Source organism: Pleurodeles waltl, chromosome 10, assembly GCF_031143425.1.
Source record: "Pleurodeles waltl isolate 20211129_DDA chromosome 10, aPleWal1.hap1.20221129, whole genome shotgun sequence".
In the NCBI taxonomy this organism is placed as follows: Eukaryota; Metazoa; Chordata; class Amphibia; order Caudata; family Salamandridae; genus Pleurodeles; species Pleurodeles waltl.
Window position 1 is genome coordinate 100,706,372 of NC_090449.1, and position 20,362 is coordinate 100,726,733.

The window sequence follows — 20,362 nt, forward strand, 5'->3', positions numbered from 1 at the left end:
AATGTCACCACGTAAATGCCAGGAAATGGTAACACACAATGACTATCATTAATTAAGCACAAGAAATGAATTGTGCGTCTTGCCGATTCGAAGGCCACCATGTGAATGCCATGAAATGGCAGCGTACAATGAAGGAAATGAATTCAGCACAAGAAATGAATTGCGTGTCTTGCCGATTCGACTGCCACCATATGGATACCATGAAATAGTAGCATACAATGAAGAACATGAATTCAGCACAAGAAATGAATCGCACGTTTTGCCGATTCGAATGCCACCATGTGAATGCCATGAAATGGTAGCGCACAATGAATAACACTAATTAAGTACAAGAAATGAATCACGTGTCTTGCCGATTCGAATACCACCATGTGAATGCCATAAAATGGTAGCGCACAATGAATATCAAGAGTTGTACACGAGCAATGAATCGCACGTCTTGCCGATTCAAGCGTTCAGCATGTAAAAGCCATTAAAACACCAAGCGCACACTCACACGCACAAGAACCAAAAGGTTTCATCATGAAAATTAGGCCCAAGAACTCGAAAGCCTTCGAGAACGGGATCGAGGGCCCAGCCCGACCTCCGTCTTTCCGCCCTGATCAAGAATCACCAACAAAGTGAAAGGGCAAGGCCTGGAGGATCAAAGTAGTCCTCCGGAACAGGAGCTCAGGAAGTTGCTGCTGCTCTGCACCGGGACCTCTGAATAGTGAGCACGTGGAGCTGGGCTGGCTCCCTTATATAGAGTCTGGGCCCAGCCCACAAACCACACCCAGGCATGCTGCAGGGAAAGCTTCTAGAAGGCTCTGGAAAGGGACCACACCCTGACACACTCTGAAAGCCTGCAGCAATACATTGCAAATGAACAGTATTTATAAGCACCTTGAAAATAAGTCTTCAGGATTAAACTCTGCAATGCAAAAAGTTAAACAACAGCATATCAGCACAATGCATAAATGACATTATCTTGAAAGTGCTGGGTTTTTGCATTCTAGTCGCCCGTAGAGCGCGCACTGCCCCTATGTTGACAGTACTCCCCTCTCCCAGACGCGCTCTAGGGCCTGGTTTGTCTAGATGGAGACAATGAAAGCGCCTCACAAGTACTGGAGCATGAACATCAGATGCGGAAACCCATGAGCTACTCTCAGGGCCATAACCTTTCCATAAGATCAAGTACCATAGGTTACGCCCTTTCAGTTTGGAATCCAACACCTTCTTGACTTCGTATTCTAGTTCCCCATGTACTAGAACTGGAGCTGGATGAGGGCGGACCTTTTGGACTGCCTTTTTCAAAAGGGAAGTGTGGAATACTGGATGAATCCGTAATATTCTTAGCAATTGCAGTTTATAGGTCACAGGATTGATCTGCTGAAGGACAGTGTAGGGACCAATGAATTTGGGATTAAACATGTGCTTCTTCTTGAAGTCTATATGTCTTGTCGAAAGTCACACTTTATCACCTGGTTGATACTGCGGTCCCTCACAATTGTTATTGTCATAATGCTTCTTGTATGTTTGTTTGCCCTTTTCTAAATGTTGTTGAATCAATTTCTGGGTTTGATGAAGATGTTGGATGGTTTCTGACACGGCTGGTGTAAGAGAACTTTCTTGAGGGATCGTGATGGGCAAGGTGTCAGGATGATAGCCAAACAAGCCAAAAAAGGGTGTAACGCCAGTGGAAGTGTGGAATGAGTTATTGTGGGCTAACTCCGCTAACCAGAGCATTGATGTCCAAGAATTGAGTGCTTTTTCAGCATAAGCACGCAGGTATTGTTTCAAAGTCTGATTTAGTCTCTCAGTTTGACCATCTGTTTGAGGATGATCGCTAGTAGATAGTGTTGATGTGACTAGAAGTGTTTTGCACCATGTCTTCCAGAAATTGGAGGCAAATTGTGACCCTCGATCAGAGAGGATCATTTTAGGCAGCCCATGATAACGGACCACTCTATTCAGTAAAATAGTTGCCAGTTCATTGGAGGTGGGCAATTTCTTACAGGCAATGAAATGTCCATATTTCGTGAGACTATCTACTACCACAAGGATTACTGAATGTTGTTGAACCACTTGTAGTCCTTTAATAAAGTCTAAAGGAAAGTGCTCCCAAAGACGACTTGGAGTTGGGAGTGGATGCAACAGCCCTTTCGGTTTCGAATGACTTGTTTTTATGCGAGCACAGACTAAGGTAGGCCACCAAAAGTAGCGTTGGATTAATTCAAGAGTTTTAGGAGTACCTGGATGACCTGCCATAGGTATAACATGCAACCAATGAAATACTATATTGCGAAGTTTGGTAGTGGGCATGAACAAATGAGCGTCCTGGAAAGGTAATCCTTGCTTGATTGACCTTTTGGGATCTGCTTGGGCCCATGTCTGCCATTTTTCAATGGTGAATGAATTACGGATGTCTTCAAAGAAATCTTCTGTTTTTATGATGCATAGGACTTTGTCTGGAGCAATGATAGCTCTGGAGGTTTGAACTGCAGGCAGCGTGGTAGACTCTTGGCAGGACAAGGCTTCAGCTTTGCGATTGTCTTTACCAGGACGGAAAGTTACCACAAAATCAAATTTGGCGAAAAACAGCATCCAGCGTAATTGCCAAGGATTCAAAAGTCTGGCGGAACTCATGAACTGGAGATTGCGATGATCAGTATATACTGTGACAGTATATACTCTATATATATATATGTATATATATGTATATATTCCCTCTGGAAAGGGACCACAACCTGACACACTCTGAAAGCCTGCAGCAATACATTGCAAATGAACAGTATTTATAAGCACCTTGAAAATAAGTCTTCAGGATTAAAATCTGCAATGCAAAAGGTTAAACAACAGCATATGAGCACAATGCATAAATTACGTTATCTTGAAAGTGCTGGGTTTTTGCATTCTAGTCGTCTGTAGAGCGCGCACTGCCCTGATGTTGACACCGCATCAATTTTACAACTTTAACCCCGGGGAGGTGGCGGTCCCCAGGGCGGTGGGCACCCCCCCATATAGATAATATAAAGTTCCCCAGGGAGGTAGCGGTCCCTGGGGCTTTGAGCAGCCCCAAGGGAGGGGAGGGGGTGGGAGGGCGCGTACGCCCCTCCTATTTTTCAGTGCACCCGGGACCTGGCCCAACCGGGGGCAATGCTAAAAGCAAGCACGGAAGACGGCTCTTGTTTTTGTTTTCTAGTTGTGCTGCAAATTGCGCATAGTCTCGAATTTTACGGCAACTTAAAAAAAAAAAAAAAAAAAAATGGGGGCATCCCCTGCACCAAGGCTATAGGGGTGGGGTAAAAGTACAGTGACCCCTTTTCTTTTACTTTTTTTTTTTTTTTTTTAGACTCGGCTGAAGTACAGTATCAAAATGGCTGCCAACACTTCCTGGTTGAAGTGCTGGCAGCCAATCACATCTATGCATGAGAGTGTCGGTATTTACTAAGTCATCATGACCCTATATAAATTTGGATTTCCTTTAATTTCTCTTAAACTACTGAACAGATTTACACCAAATAACAAAAGACACTCTTTCTGGACAAAGAGCTACATTCCTGCCAAATCTGGGGTAATTCAGTCCAGCGGTTCAGGCTGCTTAAAATTCTCTATGGGAATTAAAATAGGAAATGCACTTTTTTGGACCCTTCCCCTTTTCCTAGGCCCTCGCTTGACGGTCCATCCCGGAACTTTCCATGCACAACAAGATTCTAGAGAGCACTTTTTTTCTTTTTAGAAAATTTTGTGAAGATTTGTCAATCGGTGACAAAGATATAGTCAAGTCAAAAAATGCTTTTTCAATGAAAACTAGGTCCTAACTACCTATTGGCGACCGCCAGTGGAATGTATGCTTAACATGTACATAGGTCACTGCATAGTTTTCATATAAGTATTTGAATGAATGGTAATGGGGCTCTTATTTATCTATCACAATATGTAAATATTATAACTATTTTATCTACAAGTGCTTCACTACTGAAATATTGATCAAAAAGTAGCAATTAAAAACACAAATGAATCAGCTTAAAGTACAACACTTCAAAGTCTGAGTTTATAAAATACAACTTTAAATCTCAATATATTACCTTCCCTATACATGTATTGCCTCTCTATGTACTTATGTATCTATATATGTATTACTTTACTCCTACTGTAGAAGAAGAAAAAAATGACTCCCTCCAATGCACTACTCTATGTCTCACACTATACCTCTCTCAATATATCCTCCAGATCCACTCTCTGACTCCTTCCAAACCTCATTCTATTACTATACCACTGTGATCTCCAAAATAGCCCTTGCTAGACTCTCCCTTCCTCTTTTCCTCCTTGGATCACCCGAAACTAATTTTACTACTATGATCTCCAAAATAACCCTTTCTAAATTTTTCCCACATGCATCCCTCCTCACTTGACTCATATCAAACCTCATTGTACTATGATCTCTCTAATCCATTTCCAGAGACTCTTTCGTCCTCCATCTCTCCTTCTACTCATCCCAAACCTCATTTTACTGCTTGATCTCCCACTTTCTAGACTCTTCTCTCTTCTATCCCTCCATTATCCTATTCAAACCAACTAACAGACATGCATGTCCACCTCTAAAATTAACTCATATTTCCCTTTAATATTTTAATAATCCACTGCTAATCCTTTTTGGATTCCGGAGTAGCGTGCTACTCGACAAAATGTGCTTCAACTCCTCATCAGGGGTAGTAAGTGCTATATAACTACAACTACTATTACAATAAAAAAATATGTTATCAATTAACCAGACCTCATTTGTAACATATTGTTTGCCAGATTGCTTTGTTTCTGGAAAGACAATGATTCCCCTACTGGCTACATTGTCAGGAAAAGGTACCGGGGATATTCTGTGTTTTCTGTGGAGACCAAGAGTCTGGTCAGCCTGGGAGCAGTCTGTCAAATAAGATGTTTTTGACCTCCTTTTTTTGATGGTTGATGGGTTCAGCTGGATCTCCGGTGGGATAATTTTTCACATTCAGGGAGCCAAGATGGAAAAGTACGGGCATTGGTCATTTTCTTTCTGAACCTCGCTGGTGGTAGTAGGAGGGAGCTTGGAGCACCTAGAGATAGACTATCACCTGATATAGTGAGGTTGTGGGCTAGGTACTCAAGTGTGCCATAGTGTTGGACTTTGGGAGTCAGATATGCTATCTTAACAAGGATCCTTGTCTCAAAGGGAGCCAAAGGAAGAACTTGAGTGAGGGTGTGATGTGGTCAAAAAAGTCTTGTTCCTGCTATCATTCTTGTTACATTATTGAGGATTGCTTTAAGTGGTGTGAGTAGTGATTTCGGTAGCCCTGCTAAGGCTGCACTTCTGTAGCCTAGTTTGGATATGACTAGGGATTGTACTGCTATTTGGAGGTCTGCTGTCAGGATCAATGGTCACACCTTCTTTAGGAGTCTTAAGTTGGAGAATTGCACTAAATCGGGATGCGCTAACATGGGCTTACATGTTGAGATTTCTGTTAAGTGTTCTCCTCAGCGATTCTGTTGATTCAGCAATTACAGGTTTGCAGTCAAGAGCATCCAGGTGATTCTTGTAAAGGACGGGTGCTGTGGTGGGGAGAGATGAGTAGGAATTCAGTTTTCAGAGAGTTCAGTTTAAGGCAGTTTTGTGACCGCCTGGTTTGTATTTGCAGTAGAGTAAAATTGAGAAGGATAATAGCCTCTAGGGAGGCTATCATTAGATATAGTTAGGTGACATCTGCATACATTTAATAGGCAAGGTTAACTTCTTTTAGGATCTCGGTCAATGGTTGCATGCAGAAGTTGAATAGCATTGGGGGTGATTGTGGATCCTTGAGGGACTCCCACGATAACTGGAGACAGGCTAGAAAGTGTACTCCATTTGGGTAATAACATCAGTGCCAGCCCACTGTTTGTCCTTTAAAGATGGTAATGTACTTTTAACCACACAGCAGTAATAAATACTAAACAATTCAATCCAGTATACAGGGCAGTGATCCTGGCTACAATTCTCATTTGTGGTTCTACACCTACTGATTCCCCTCATGCCAAACTCATCAGCTTGTCTCCTACCAGTTACAGCACTATTAATCAATTAATCAATTAATCAATTTGTTGAGCGCGCTACTCACCCGGTAGGGTCTCAAAGCACTGGGGTGGGGTGGGGAGGGGGTACTGGGGGGTGCTACTGCTTGAAGAGCCTGGGTCTTGTGTAGGTTGGTGGGAAGGGAGTTCCAGGTTTTGGCGGCGAGATGGGAGAAGGACCCGCCGCCGGATGTGGTGCGGTGAACGTGAGGGACTGTTGCGAGGGCGAGGTAGCTGGCGTGTCGGGATGTGGAAGTTAAGTCGATCGTCGAGGTAGGCCGGTCCGGGATTCTGAAGATGATCCTTTTGTTGACGGGGAGCCAGTGGAGGTCTCTGAGGCGGCCTGAGATGTGTTTGTGGTGAGGGAGGTTGAGGATGAGATGTGCTGAGGCGTTCTGGATGCACTGGAGTTTTCTTAGGAGCTTGGTCATAGTTCCTGTGTATTACAGGCTAGGTTACAGTGTCAATTACCATAAAGTGAAATGCGCACTCAGTTCACGTTTCTCAAGGTTCTTACCCCGGATGGTGTTTTGTTTAATACATTCACGCTCTTCCTGAGTAGATCCACAGACCTCCCTGACCTCTAGAAGGTGGAGGCACTCAGCAGCTGCCAAAGGGGCAATGTGCAGCCTGTGTCCAAGTACAGGGGCCTCATGGATCAGTTCAGCTGTGAGCAGCGACCCTGGTGCTTACACACTCATGCAGGCCGAGCTGCTACAGATCAGTCTAGCCACAGGATAGGTCTTAGCTTGCATGGACTCTTAAGCCAAGTTAGGTAGAGGCCCCAACCTGGCCAGGGCAATCATATGGGCTTATGTAGTCATGATCGGGCTTGCACAGTCGCTATTGCTTCTGTAGGCCTGGTCTAGTCTGTACAATCCCAAAAGCAGTTGTAGCCAGAGTCTGACTAATGAACTCATAAATTGTTGAAGTGGTACTGACCGACCTTGTCCGATTGACCAGGAGACCTTCTGCAGCACAGGTGACTCCTGGCTCCAGGTAGTATGCTTCCTTGGTGTGTCCCTTAGACCACTGGACCTGATGGACTACCCTTGCAGAGTCAGACAGACGCTTTCCTCTCTCAGCAGGCGGACAGCCATCAAGGTACTAAGGTGACCCTCCCATCCTACCAGCAGAAAGTACAGACTGTCACCTCTAGGAGACTGGCTATCAGGCAGACGGAATTCCTAATCACACAGCATTCCTTCAAATATTTTGTGGAGCACTTCTCCCCTTTATCAAGAAGGACTTGAATATAGAAAAAGTGGATGTTTTAGGTCCCACTTTTATAGTTATTTTCTAGATTGGAAATGGAGATCCACCGTCTCCAACTTCAAAACCGGTTTGGGTGGTTCTCCTCCCATATGCCCTTCTCAGGTTGCCCTTCAGACACAGTCTGTGTGTGCAGTGAAGCTTCTCACAGCAGGTGGCACTGGGGCAGATTCCAAACCTGAAGCACTCACAGCACAAGCGCAATTAATTTAGAAGTTCCTACACCTGGCTACTATCTACCTCCCTGAAGTAATATTCAGAAATAGACGAATGGGCAAGACTTACCTAGAATCTGCCTCACCTAACAAAAACTATAGCCCCACCCTTCACCTGCACCTGTTTCCATATGATGCGCTGAATGGGTATAATTTTCTGTCATTTTTTCAGCAGTGGGGGCTCTTTGGTGTTAAGGTGTTGAAATATTAAAGTAGCCTTATTGCCAGGGAGAGTGTAGTGTAATTTGCTAATTACTGGGTGGGAAGGACTCTGGTATTTTATTTTTTTTAATATGAGGACAAATTGACTAGGATCCAGTCTGATGTATGGTCACTGATCCAAAAAGTATTCTTTCCTTAATTTTATTTGAACTTCCCCGAGAGAGAAATTGGCCGAGCCAACAAGAAAGGATTCCCATATGCGCCACAAAAGTCATACAATTAGACTGCATGCGTCACAGTATGCCAAAAGTGCTCTGTGAAATGTTATTAAACAGTAGGCCACAAAACACAGAGTGGGTCCAATGAGATAAAGGCAAGAGAAGGGACATGTTTGAAGCACAAAGAGTGGACAGCGAGGCATGGTCAAGGGGGCAAAGGGAGGACCCAAACAAGTTTCATCCATGGAATGGTTGTACTAGTGAAATATGTAAGGCAGCAATGCCCTTAGCAACTTTTCCGCACAGAGTAAATGAATGGTTGATGAAGATAGCAGGCACTGCTCTCGTTTTGCCCAGAGGAAAAAAATGCCTCTTCAAAATGGTGGCCAGATACCAATGTGGTTATACTACACCAATGTAAAGAGAAGATTAGTTTGCATTTCTTGAAGACTTATTGCTGAAACAGTCAAAACAGGGTCCTCCCTCACAAGCCAGTGCCAATTGACTAGTTTGGAAATCCCACGTCAGGCAGGAATCATTGTAAAGAATATTACACCTACATTATTTCAATTAATAGAGAAAACACACTCCTTTGAAGAATACAACCCATTTTCTTCCCTTGTAACTCAACAAAAAAAAGAAGAAAAGTAAACAATAACAAATGAACTGAATAAAAATGTTTCACAAAACCTACTAAACCATTATTTAACCTAGCCCCTTAAATATTCAGGAGATCTCTTATATCTTGGTGTCCTCTTCTGCTCCTGCTCAGGTCTCAGTTCCATTTGTATACCCGTTTCCGTCTCCATCTCCACCTTTAACAGTCATTCTACCACCAATTGCACTGTTTTCTCTTCAATTGCTTCTTCCTACAACTTCATTGTCATCCATCAGCATGAAACTACTACAACCACTCTCTTTGCTTACATTTACTTGATCAGTTGTACCATACAAAGCAACTTTCCTCTGAATATTATTCTCTCCATTCTCCAGCACCACAAAGTACCAATGTAACTATTTAACCACAAAAGGTCCACAGAACTTCTTCAGTCCACCACTCACATGCCCAGACTTCACTTTCACCAAGCCATATACTTTGATTGTACCATCCCATCCATTCCCAGGAGAGGAATACCTCTCCCTCTTGTCCAATAGAGACTTTATCCAAGCTGGTAACATCTTTGTGGCAGTGTTTCTTCCTTTCATCATATGAAAGGGAATCTACCCTGTAACTCCATTCTTAGTTATTTGATAAGCCCAAACCAGCTCCATTACTGTTGATTTGAAATCCTTACAATTAGCAATCGCCATCTGAATCACCCCTTTCACCATGCAGTTAATTAGTTCTTTCCACAATACCACTGGCCTGTGGGTTGTACAGACTGGAACGTTAAAGCTTGATCCCACACACTTCCAAAAGTTCTCTCTTCTCATCCTATATCAACTGAGTACCATCATCCGTGATCAATTAAAAAGAAAACCCTCTTCCCCAAAAAATAATCTGCCATGACCTTAATGGTAGCTTTTGCAGTAATTTCTATTAGAAATTTCCCGATCAACCATTTGGAATGAACATCCATCATGACTAATGCGAATGTAAGCTCCCCTCCAACACCACCAAGCTGTCCAAAAAAATACATACGTACGGTATGCCACACCTCACCAAGATCCTCCATCACTCCAACACTTGCCTAATTACCAACCCTCAATCTTTTTTTCAATTCCTTACAATCGCTGTACCCATACATCTACATCACCATCCATTCCTGGAAACCAAATATTTACCCTCAATCTCTTCTTTGGGCCGAAATAAAAAATGTCCTTCTCAAACTCTCAGGTTGGACAAACTTATCCCTTCGTGATTATCTTCCCATTTGACACAGATAATTTGTCAACTATTTTGATAAAGGGCCGAACCTGCATTCCAATCACACTTTCTCTTTTGCTCATTTTCACAATCAAATTAACCATATCTTTCAAAACAAATTCAGCATTCATACCCCTGTACCATTCTCCTTTTGACACACCCCTCTGGGTACAATCACTTACAACCCAAACACTAGCCACAGCAATTTCTCTTTCAAAAATGTCTACATTGATTTTATCAACATTTTTCCAGTTCAAGGATAGACGTGACAAGCGATCAGCTCGACTGTTAAGCCACCCAGGAATATATTCTATATGGCACTGATCCTTCTGAGGGCAAGAAGCCAATGTAGCCAGCCTCGCTGATCCTTTTGCCGCACCTCCAAACAAACGTATTGTCATTAGTGATCATGATCAGAGCTGAAAGTCACCTGGAGACCCCAAATGTATATTCCGAAATACTCCATTCCCCAAGCTGCATCCAATGCCTCCCTCTTAATCACTGAATAATTCCTCTCAGTGTGGGTCATAGATCTTGAGGCAAAAGTCACCATCCTTTCTTCACCGGCATGGATTTGAGACAACACTGTCACCACCCCAATGGCACTGACATCCACTGTAAAAATAGCTTTTACTCCAACATCAAACTAAGCTAACAATCCCACTTTGCACAAATCAGCCCTCATGTTTTCAAAGGCCTGTTGCTGACAATAATCCCACACTAAATTGCAACCCTTCTTCATAAGCTTCCTCAAATTATCAGTCTTGTCAGCAAACCTTTTAATGAACTTAGAATAATATTCCATCAGTCCTGAAAACGACCTCAATTGATCTTTATCCTGAGGCATAGGAATTTCCTTTAAAGTTTTTAACAGATCTCACACTATCATTTTGATACTTGACCTCTTCCACCAGAAACTTGCATTTTTCCTTCTTAAGAGTCAAAACAGATACAGTATGCCTGTCCAACACCTACTCGAGAGTAACAATATAGTTTTTTATGGTTTTACCAAATACTACGGTGTTATCTTGAAAAAAAATTATGTTGTTCATCCTATTAAATACCTCACTCATCATCCTTTGAAAGACACATGCCGAGTTTGACAGTCCAAATGGCATGCTAGGAAAATGGATTGTGCCCTTAAGGGAAGGGTTTTTAAAGGGTATGCAGCTTGGACTCTTCATTTAACAATCTCATGGTACCCATTTTTAAGATCCAATTTACTAAATAATCTCCCTTCTTTATGTAGCATGACCAATTCAATAATGTTGGGCAAAAGGTAGTTGTCAATAGCGATGTTCTGATTAACACTGCAAAGATTAACACAGAACCTGAGAATGCTGCCCCCCCCCCAAAAAAAAATATCTGCCTTCCCCAGAATTAACACCAAAACAATCCATTTGGAAGACTATATAGGCTCTTCGATACTTTCTTTCGCCAACCCATACATAAAAGGGAGTGCTAAAGAAGTTTCTTTGGGTGTTCAAGACTCAGATTAGTACTAAAACATTTCTAGAGAGTGTTATCAGACAAGAGTACAGCTCTTCTTAGAAATCCAACGAAGCAGGAACCATGATGTTATGTTACTATCCCATTTTATTTTTTACTTTATTCCTTTATTATTCATTCAACCTCAACCCAACCAAAGTATTTTGTCCCCAATACGGGACATCACCAGGGCTGAAAGCAAAATAAAACATCAATAAATGCATAAATTAAAAAAAACTAAAAGAGCCAGGATACAGTAGAACATAATACAAACAAATCACCACATTTGCCTATTAAAAATATTTTTACAATTAAAACATGTGATGGCAATTACATCATCAAAAGAGACAACAGCATAGAATCATTATAAAATACACATCACCTAACATGTTTCCCTCAATACTTGAATAACCGTAGTTATCTTATTTGTGTTCATCACAATATATTCATATTAGACAATACATATCATGCCACTATTGTAATTTGTATTTAACAATATCTATCATTCTTGTATTGTTTCATTGTGTCAAGAAGCATTTTTTTAACCTCCTGACTAACCCCGAAACCCTCCTTCGCATGTGTTGAACAGGAATAACATCAAGTTTAATAACTATTTTATGTAAGTAACCCTTCAGTTGTCCTAACTTTTCAGCAAAATCCTGTTTAGCACCCTCCAAACATTTCATCAACAGAAATGTCATCTAAAACCATAACCTGGTTGGGAGCTCTTGGGTTGATAATGTGCAGATTATGTTGATGTAGTCAACCCAAAATGGAGGGACTGCTCTCTGCTACATACACTTTTCCAACTACTTGTCTGTCTTGAAATTCAATCTTAGTAAACATATATCCAATAATGTTATTTTTTTCACCAGGATTTATGTATTTTTGCAACAAGGGTGTATGTAGTCACTCTTGTAAGAACATATACCTAAGAACAAAAGTGAACCTGAGCCCACCATGGGTTGAACAGTTCTCCCTTTCACCTTAAAATCAGCTTTTGGCCTGCAGAGTCTAACAGCTTCAAACTTAGTGTCATCAACACATACAATTCTCTCCATTTTCTCATACAATGTGTTCTAATTTTTGTCCCCCACCACATTTTCTTTTATTACAGCAACTTATGTTTTCAAATAGCTCTTACACATATGTGCAAAATGTCCTTTGTGTCCACATTTCCTGCATCCTTTCCTACAAAACAGGATTCACAATCTAAATTGTGGAGCTTATTACCACATCTAGAATAACACCTATTAAATTGTCTGTCTGAGGCTACACCTTTGTTGGAGAGATTACTCCTAATGTTCGCAAAACAAATTTCATCACCTTCTTTCTCCACAAATGTATCTTCATCATTATTACTCCCCCTCCTCCTCATACAAAACTCAAGACTGTTCAACCACTTTAGATATTTCAATGGTGTCCTTCAGAGATTGATTTTTTAGCTGCCCAAAGCCTCTCCTGCATTTTTGTGCTATTGCACTGTACTATTAGTTAGTCACATATCAATTTATCAGCCATCGCTTAAGAGACATGTTTCTTATGCTGGACACAAAGTCATCTACCATTCCACCTTATTTCTGTGGCTGAATCTAAAATTTGACTCGCTCCATAACCACATTGATCTCCTTTGCACACCTAGTTTTCAACCTTTTCTTTTCTTCTTTGTAGGAATCTGTAATTTCTTGCCCATTTTGACCCAAGATAATAGATATATACTTAGAAATAGGTTGTCCCTCTTTACAGCATGGGTTGAATAAAATGGCTTTCTTGCTAGATGCCTGAAAATGTTGCCCATCAACTTCTTCCAAATGGTTCTCAAAAATATCTATCCATTCTTCCCACTTAATAGGCAGTGTTCCTGCTTGAGTCAAGAATAAAGGTGGAGGTATTATTATTCCTGAAGAGTTTACTGCTTCTGTTCCAAAATTAACTGCAGTTAAAGAAAACAGTAGTTCTTCAACTGCGTCCACTGATTCAAGGTGTAAATAGATTGTTGGTCCTGTTTCTATATCCACAAAATTCTGCAGCACTCCAGTTATATGTCAGTTTTCATTGGGATATTGACAAATCCAGGACGGCGGAGATGTGGAGAGAATAGAACAGAGGTCAGTGCCCCACCCAAACACCAGAAAACTAATGAACGGCACAACACTGCGATAACAGCTCTCCTTTAGGAAGAGCACGAGGCACACTGCTCCTTAATTCTAACTGGAGTGCACTGCAAAGTTGAGGACCTGTGCCTGCCCTCGCGCTTGGCATAGATGGGATTCTCAATCCTAATGGGAACATGCTGCAGAGTAGAAATCACTTGCGCTTGTCCTTACGGACAGTAAGTCACAAGCGCCAGAGTACATTTCTGTGCACTTGCTCCTGCTCCAAATGTGATTACTGCACACAAAGCAGTGTGACCACCAATCCTCGCCTTCCTTCCCGCTCACGCTGTCTTTGTCATACGGTGATTACAGCAGAGAGTCCAGTTGTACCAGTGAATGCAGTTATGCAGCTCACAGGAAAGGAGACACACAGTAGCTTCCACGACCACAAGGCTATTCCTGGGGCTGTGTTGGTCCTTGTAGTCAAATTTTCTAAAGAAGAAAAAATTAAGGTGTATTTCCTAAAGATTTATTGCTGGAACACCCACAATGTGGGCCTCCCTCACCAGCCAGCCCCAACCGACTAGTTTAGAACTCCCATGCCAACTAGGAAACATCATAAAGAATATTACATCTACAATGGTGGCAGATACCAACTTGGCTATATTAAATCAATGGATGTTTCACCTTCGAATAATGTAAACTGTCATAATGTCAAACCATGAAAGACTGGACTAGGTTAGGTTTGAAGCGACTGTCACTGTGTACAGAAATCACGTATCACAGGACTATCCCTACAACTTAAATGTAGCTACAAAACACACTATTTGGGACAAGCAAGCCTGTATTTCAGTGTTGAAAACAATATCAGGAGTGCAAGTCACGTACATCTACAGAATGGGTGTATAACCGTCATTGACTATTAGGGATCAAGTTCCTAAAGATTTCATGTTTACATGCAAATAAACAGTTGTCATACAATGCTAGAATCAATGAGGACTGCCTACACATTTGAAAAAGAAAAAATAATCAGTGAATTCAATTGAACTAAAAAAAAAATGTTTTTTTTTTTTTTAAATAGAGTCATTACGTTGTTTAAATGGTAAGCTAAAATGAATGAGGCTCTACTTAAAATCATAGAGAATCCAAAATTAAAAAACGCTCCAAATGTCATGGTTTCTATGAATTCATGACTCGGAGAATGAGAAATTAATTGTCGTGTGAATACATTCTGTAAATTTGCCTCAAATGTGTAACTGAAATCAAGTTTTCAAATTTTGAATGTTCAAGATGTTGCAAAAGATACCACAATCGCTTCTATTGTCTTTGCAGTAAGGCTATCTATTGAATTGGCTGTACTGAATCGCTGTATTAGCATACTCAACCTTACAGTACAGGAGTAGGGTTTGTGGCTTACGTTTAGATAGTGTAATGGCAGTTATCTATCCACTCTGAATACAGTTCCCACTTGTGAGAAATGGGGTCTTTGGTTGACAGTCAGGTTACCCCATGTTCAAGCAAGGATCCTCACTCTAGTCAGGGTAAAAGAGAATCACCCTTAGCTAACCCCCTGCTTACCCTCTTGGTAGCTTGGCAGAGCAGTAGGCTTAACTTCAGAGTGCTAGGTGTAAAGTATTTGTACCAACACACAGTAACTCAATGAAAACACTACAAAATGACAACACAGGATTAGAAAAATAGAGACTATTTATCTAAAAAAAACAAGACCAAAACGACAAAAATCCACAATATACAAGTCAAGTTATCAATTAAAAAGCAAAAAGAGTCTTCATGTAGTTTTAAACACACAGTGTGAAAATGTACCTTGGGTGCATCAAAAATAACCCTGCATGGGCGAGTGTGCGTCAAAAAGGGCTTGCGATGCGTTGATTTCACTCACGAGCAAGACCTTCCGGCGTTTCTCCTTTCGTCGGGTCGGGCTTGTCGTTTCTTCACACCGCAGGAGAGCGATACGTCGATCTGGTCAGCAATCTCGAATCCGTGCAGGCCTTGCGTTGTTTTTACACACCCAGCGGTGCTTGCGTCAAATCCAGCCGCACGATTATCCGAAAACCACGCAGCGTGGGTTGCGATCTCACCAGCCTCCGTCAGCGATGCTGCGTGTCATTTCTCCAGCTCTGTGCGTCGATTCTTCAGTCACATTGCAGGCGAGTGTTGATTTTCAGCCACAAAGCCGGCGGCGCATCGTTTCTTCAGCCGCAGATCGGAGTCGCTTCGGTCTTTTCCCTGCACGTATTTCTGTGCGTGGATTTCTTCCTCTTAGGCTGCCAGCTTCTCCTTTCAGAGTCCCAGGAACTGGATGGGCACCGCTTGGTAGAGTAGGAGTCTCTCCAGAGACTCCAGGTGCTGGCAGAGAGAAGTCTTTGCTGTCCCTGAGACTTCAAACAAGAGGAGGCAAGCTCTAAATCAAGCCCTTGGAGATCTTCACAAGATGGAAGGCACACAAAGTCCAGTCTTTGCCCTCTTACTCTGGCAGAAGCAGCAACTGCAGGATAGCTCCACAAAGCACAGTCACAGGCAGGGCAGCTCTTCTTCCTCAGCTCTTCTCCAGGCAGTGGTTCCTCTTGGTTTCCAGAAGTGTTCTATAGTCTGTGGTTTTGGGTGCCCTTCTTATACCCAATTCTCCTTTGAAGTAGGTCTACTTCAAAGTAAAACCTCTTTTGAATGTAAAATCCTGCCTTGCCCAGGCCAGGCCCTAGACACTCCCCAGGGGGTTGGAGACTGCATTGTGTGAGGGCAGGCACAGCCCTTTCAGGTGTGAGTGACCACTCCTACCCTCCCTCCTAGCACAGATGGCTCATCTGGATATGCAGGCTACAGCCCAGCTCCCTTTGTGTCACTGTCTAGTGTGAGGTGCAACCAGCCCAACTGTCAAACTGACCCAGACATGGAATCCGCAAACAGGCTGAGTCACAGAAATGATATAAGCAAGAAAATGCTCACTTTCTAAGAGGCATTTTCAAACACACAATCTTAAAATCAACTTTACTAAAAGATGTATTTTTAAATTGTGAGCTCAGAGACCCCAAACTCCAAATGTCCATCCACTCCCAAAGGGAATCTACACTTTAATCAGATTTAAAGGTAGCCCCCATGTTGACCTATGAGAGGGACAGGCCTTGCAACAGTGAAAAACGAATTTAGCAATATTTCATTGTTAAGACATATAAAACATATTACTATATGTCCTACCTTAACCATACTCTGCACCCTGCCCTTGGGTCTACCTAGGGCCTACCTTAGGGGTGTCTGACATGTAATAAAAGGGAAGGTTTAGGCCTGGCAAGTGGGTACACTTGCCAAGTCAAATTTACAGTTAAAACTGCACACACAGACACTGCAATGGCAGGTTTGAGACATGATTACAGAGCTACTTATGTGGGTGGCACAACCAGTGCTGCAGGCCCACTAGTGCACTGTACTAGAGACGTACTAATAAATCAAATACGCCATCATGGATAAGCCAATTACATACACATTTTGTAAAGGAGCACTTGCACTTTAGCACTGGTTAGAAGCGGTAAAGTGCCCAGAGTAACAAGAACAGCAAAATCAGAGTCCAGCACACATCAACAACCTGGGGAACCTAAGGGAGACCACGCCAAGGATGACACGTCTTACACTGCTCCAACCTGCTTCCCTTTTCGCAGCCATCAGATGTTTTTCTGTGGACCTCTCATTCACTCTTACCTAACGAAGATTTTACCAACTTGGTTGGACTTTATTTTTGACGGGCGATAAAAATGCAAAAGTCGTTCCAAATCTTTAGTTATTTGCTCCCGATTTGCTCAAATGCCTTAAGTGATAAAGTTAATTCCATCTATTGTAGCCAAAACACTTTTTGGAGGTGTGGAAGCCATAACCTCAACGTTCAAGTATAACTACAAGTCCAAAAATGCAATATTGGTTTGGCTAAAATACAACCAAACAGTAGAAAACACCAACTAGAGACTTATAGAGGGGGTGGGGAGGGGCACTGACCTGTGTTGATGCGAGGAACATATTCTTGTAAAACTGCGAGTCTGCCAAATAAATCGTGGGTCTTTTGCAGATGAAACTAAGGCTCGCTGAATATGACCCACAGCCATTTGACAGCTACGAATAGTTTTCCTTGGAAGCTAAAAATGTGAAGTGTGGAAACACAAGTAGCGATGACGATTTAAAAAAGTACCTTTAGGTAAGAACTTTAAAGTTCTTCAAAAGTTCTTCCTATTGAACTAACAGCAGCCCTGCTTCAAACCTTTAACATCTCGCCAACAGTAAGAACAACGTGTGCCGTACGCAGCCAATAACAATGCTTTCCTTAGCGTGAGCACGGAACCCTGTCCAATCAAGTCAGCAGGCAGTGATGCGCGCAGTGTGTGATGTACGAAAGCCAATCGTAGCGTTTGTCGCTGTGCGTGCGCGGGAACGCGGCCAATCTGAACGCACCAAATCGTTTGTGTACGGGTCCACGCAGCCAGCTGTAGCGGAGTAATGAAACAGTGACGGAGGAGGTGGAGAGAAGGCCCTTACTTCCTGCGAAGACTTCCTCTTTCCGTTGAGCAGGTCAGAAAATGGTTGTGGGAGGTGGTAAACTTGAGTACAGCTTCCTAGGACCTTTTTTCATGGGTTTGTCTTGGACCTGGAGCGAAGCGAGAAGAATAAGAAGGCCGTGTCTTGTTGGGCCTGGCTGGAAACCTTTTGGGGTGGGCAAAGGAAGGTGAATTCGTGGAAGAACAGGACAGGGCCATACGCTGTTGGGGTGGACTGGTCCGTCCTCTGTATTGTAAAAAAAAGTGCAAAACCGCAGTCTATTTTATGAAAGAACCGTCGTGAAGGGTATGCAACTTTAATGTGATGTGGGTGAGGAAACAGGGTCAGTTGATGAATCACTCTCAGTGAGGCTCTATCCTCCGGATCAGGGAAAAGGAAGGTGAAGCAATGAGTTCTGAGTGAGCTAAACTTTATGTCCTGAGGCGTCTGTGCCATTGGGAATCTGGCCCGAGGGGGACGGTAAACGCGAGAGGAAAGTTGGTGATCCTGTCATCTTGGTAGGGTGGAAGCTTTTGAGGCTGTGCGCTGAATGTAGGGGGGAGGTGGACTGGTTGAAGTTAATGAATGGCTTATTCGTGTGCACCCGTTTGGGAATTAAAGAGGTTGGGGCAGTGGGGTGACCATGTATTGTCTAATTTGGTTGGGACCGAGGCTATCCTTGTGGCCTGACCTAGGGTTGAGGGAAAGAAGAGAAAAAGTTAGTTGAACAAGTTTGAGGGTGACTGATGATCCTGTGTTGCTGAACGGGGCGATATTGCTTGAAAGAGTATTGTGTGTTAATTGGGGAGAGAAAATAGAAGTTCTTAGGGTGAGCATCGGCATAATATAGAGGTGTGTTTTCTTTCGGGTCCCAGGAATAAAGAGGAAAGTGACCAGGTTTGAGAACCTATCACCGGATGTGAAAAAAGGGGGGGGGGGGGGTGCTAGTGATAAAAACACAATGAATAAAACCTTGTTTCAGTGGCTGAATGCCCCCTCCGATGAGGGGGAATGTCTTGAAATATCAGACCTTGAGGAATACTCCTGTTGGGTTGAAGGCATTTGCTGTATGTGTGGGTGTTGGGAGTTGAAGTGGGAGGCCTGCATTAAGGGGGCTAGTATCCTTTGTGGCTGTCCTGCCTCTTGGCTAAACTATTGTAAGGCGGCAGGAAGACTGCTGACTGGTAAGGGCCTTGTTGGCAAGGAAGTGTTTTGTGGCAAGAATTAAACAAGCATTGGCAAAGCGTCAGTAAGCAAAAAAAGGATCTATGACGCCTCCACTTGCCTCATTTTGTACACATGTGCAACACCCGTGGGTGCACTTATAAAATAACTCGCACGCTTTTGTTTTATTTTTTTATTTACTGATCTAAGTTGGACCTGTAAATATAAAAAAAAAAAAGTGTTCAACTTTTTGAGTAAGGTGGAAAGCAATACGGAGGTGAAGCAACATTAAGTATGAAAGCATTATTGTCAGTGGGGAAGCAAAAAAGGTTAGAAAGAGGAACATGGAATAAGGGAGAGTAAAGCATGTGCTAGCGCAGTGATACTCCAGGTATGGCCAAGGGGCCATATGCAGCCCTCATGACCTTTACATGTGACCCCCCCCTTCGGTAAGAGAAGCACTAGGCTGCCGTTTAGTCATCTCAGCACTAACATTAAAAATATGTTAAATAAACAGGCAGGCGTTTTTCCTAAAGTTAAAAGAAGTAACTAGGATATCCTTCACTGCTTAACTTTAGAAACATCTTCATTTTAAAAACCTCTTGTAACAGAAGTGTTAAGCTATTACAAAGTCTGTTAAGAATTAAAATAGTGTATTGCATTAGCATGCAGAACTTTCACCTTAGTACATAGGATTATATCCGTGCATTGAGAAGTATTTTTTTTTAAGTGATAGCTTAGCTTTCAAACATGAATTTAGAAACATTCATGCCCCCGCCCCTTCCTCCCCCCTCCCCCCCCCCTAACACCACCACCACCCTGCTAACAATGACAATCGTGTACTAAAAGGCAAGTTTGTCATGTGAAATCTCTGGGCAGCCTGGGTTTCTATTATACATGAACAACATTATAGGTTATTAAATCAAACACAGGAGAATGTTTTGTGCAGCCCTCATCTTGAAGTCATGTATTTATTTTGGTCTTCATAAGTGATAATGAAGAAAAAGGAAGGCAAGTTAAATAAAACAATTGCATAGGAGCACACAATTTGGTTAAGCAGAGAAGATGAGCTTAATCCCAAGTTTTTGGTTTCGCATTGAGCGATTGATATACTAGATGCTTCGCTTCCCTTACACCCACTTTGCCACCAACCCAACCGTTCACCCTGCTGGTGTCATTGTGGCACTTGGTCACACCACAGACAAAATTTTATTGCCTTTTGGGAAAATGTTTGCAAGTACTTAAGTGCTAGAGGACTGTGGAGCTGTTTTGGTGAAGCACATGGGT

At 42.4% G+C, this 20,362-nt stretch overlaps 1 protein-coding gene across 7 annotated transcripts in view; it reads left to right on the plus strand.

Moving 5' to 3' along the window:
* The first annotated feature begins 17,832 nt into the window (after positions 1–17,832).
* SUN1 (Sad1 and UNC84 domain containing 1) overlaps positions 17,833–20,362 on the plus strand; it is a 275,436-nt gene continuing 272,906 nt past the window's right edge. For all 7 annotated transcript variants that reach the window (XM_069209844.1, XM_069209846.1, XM_069209849.1 and 4 more), the window contains exon 1: positions 17,833–17,944. The gene's annotated coding sequence lies outside the window, so the exon portion shown is untranslated. The remainder of the gene's footprint in view (positions 17,945–20,362) is intronic.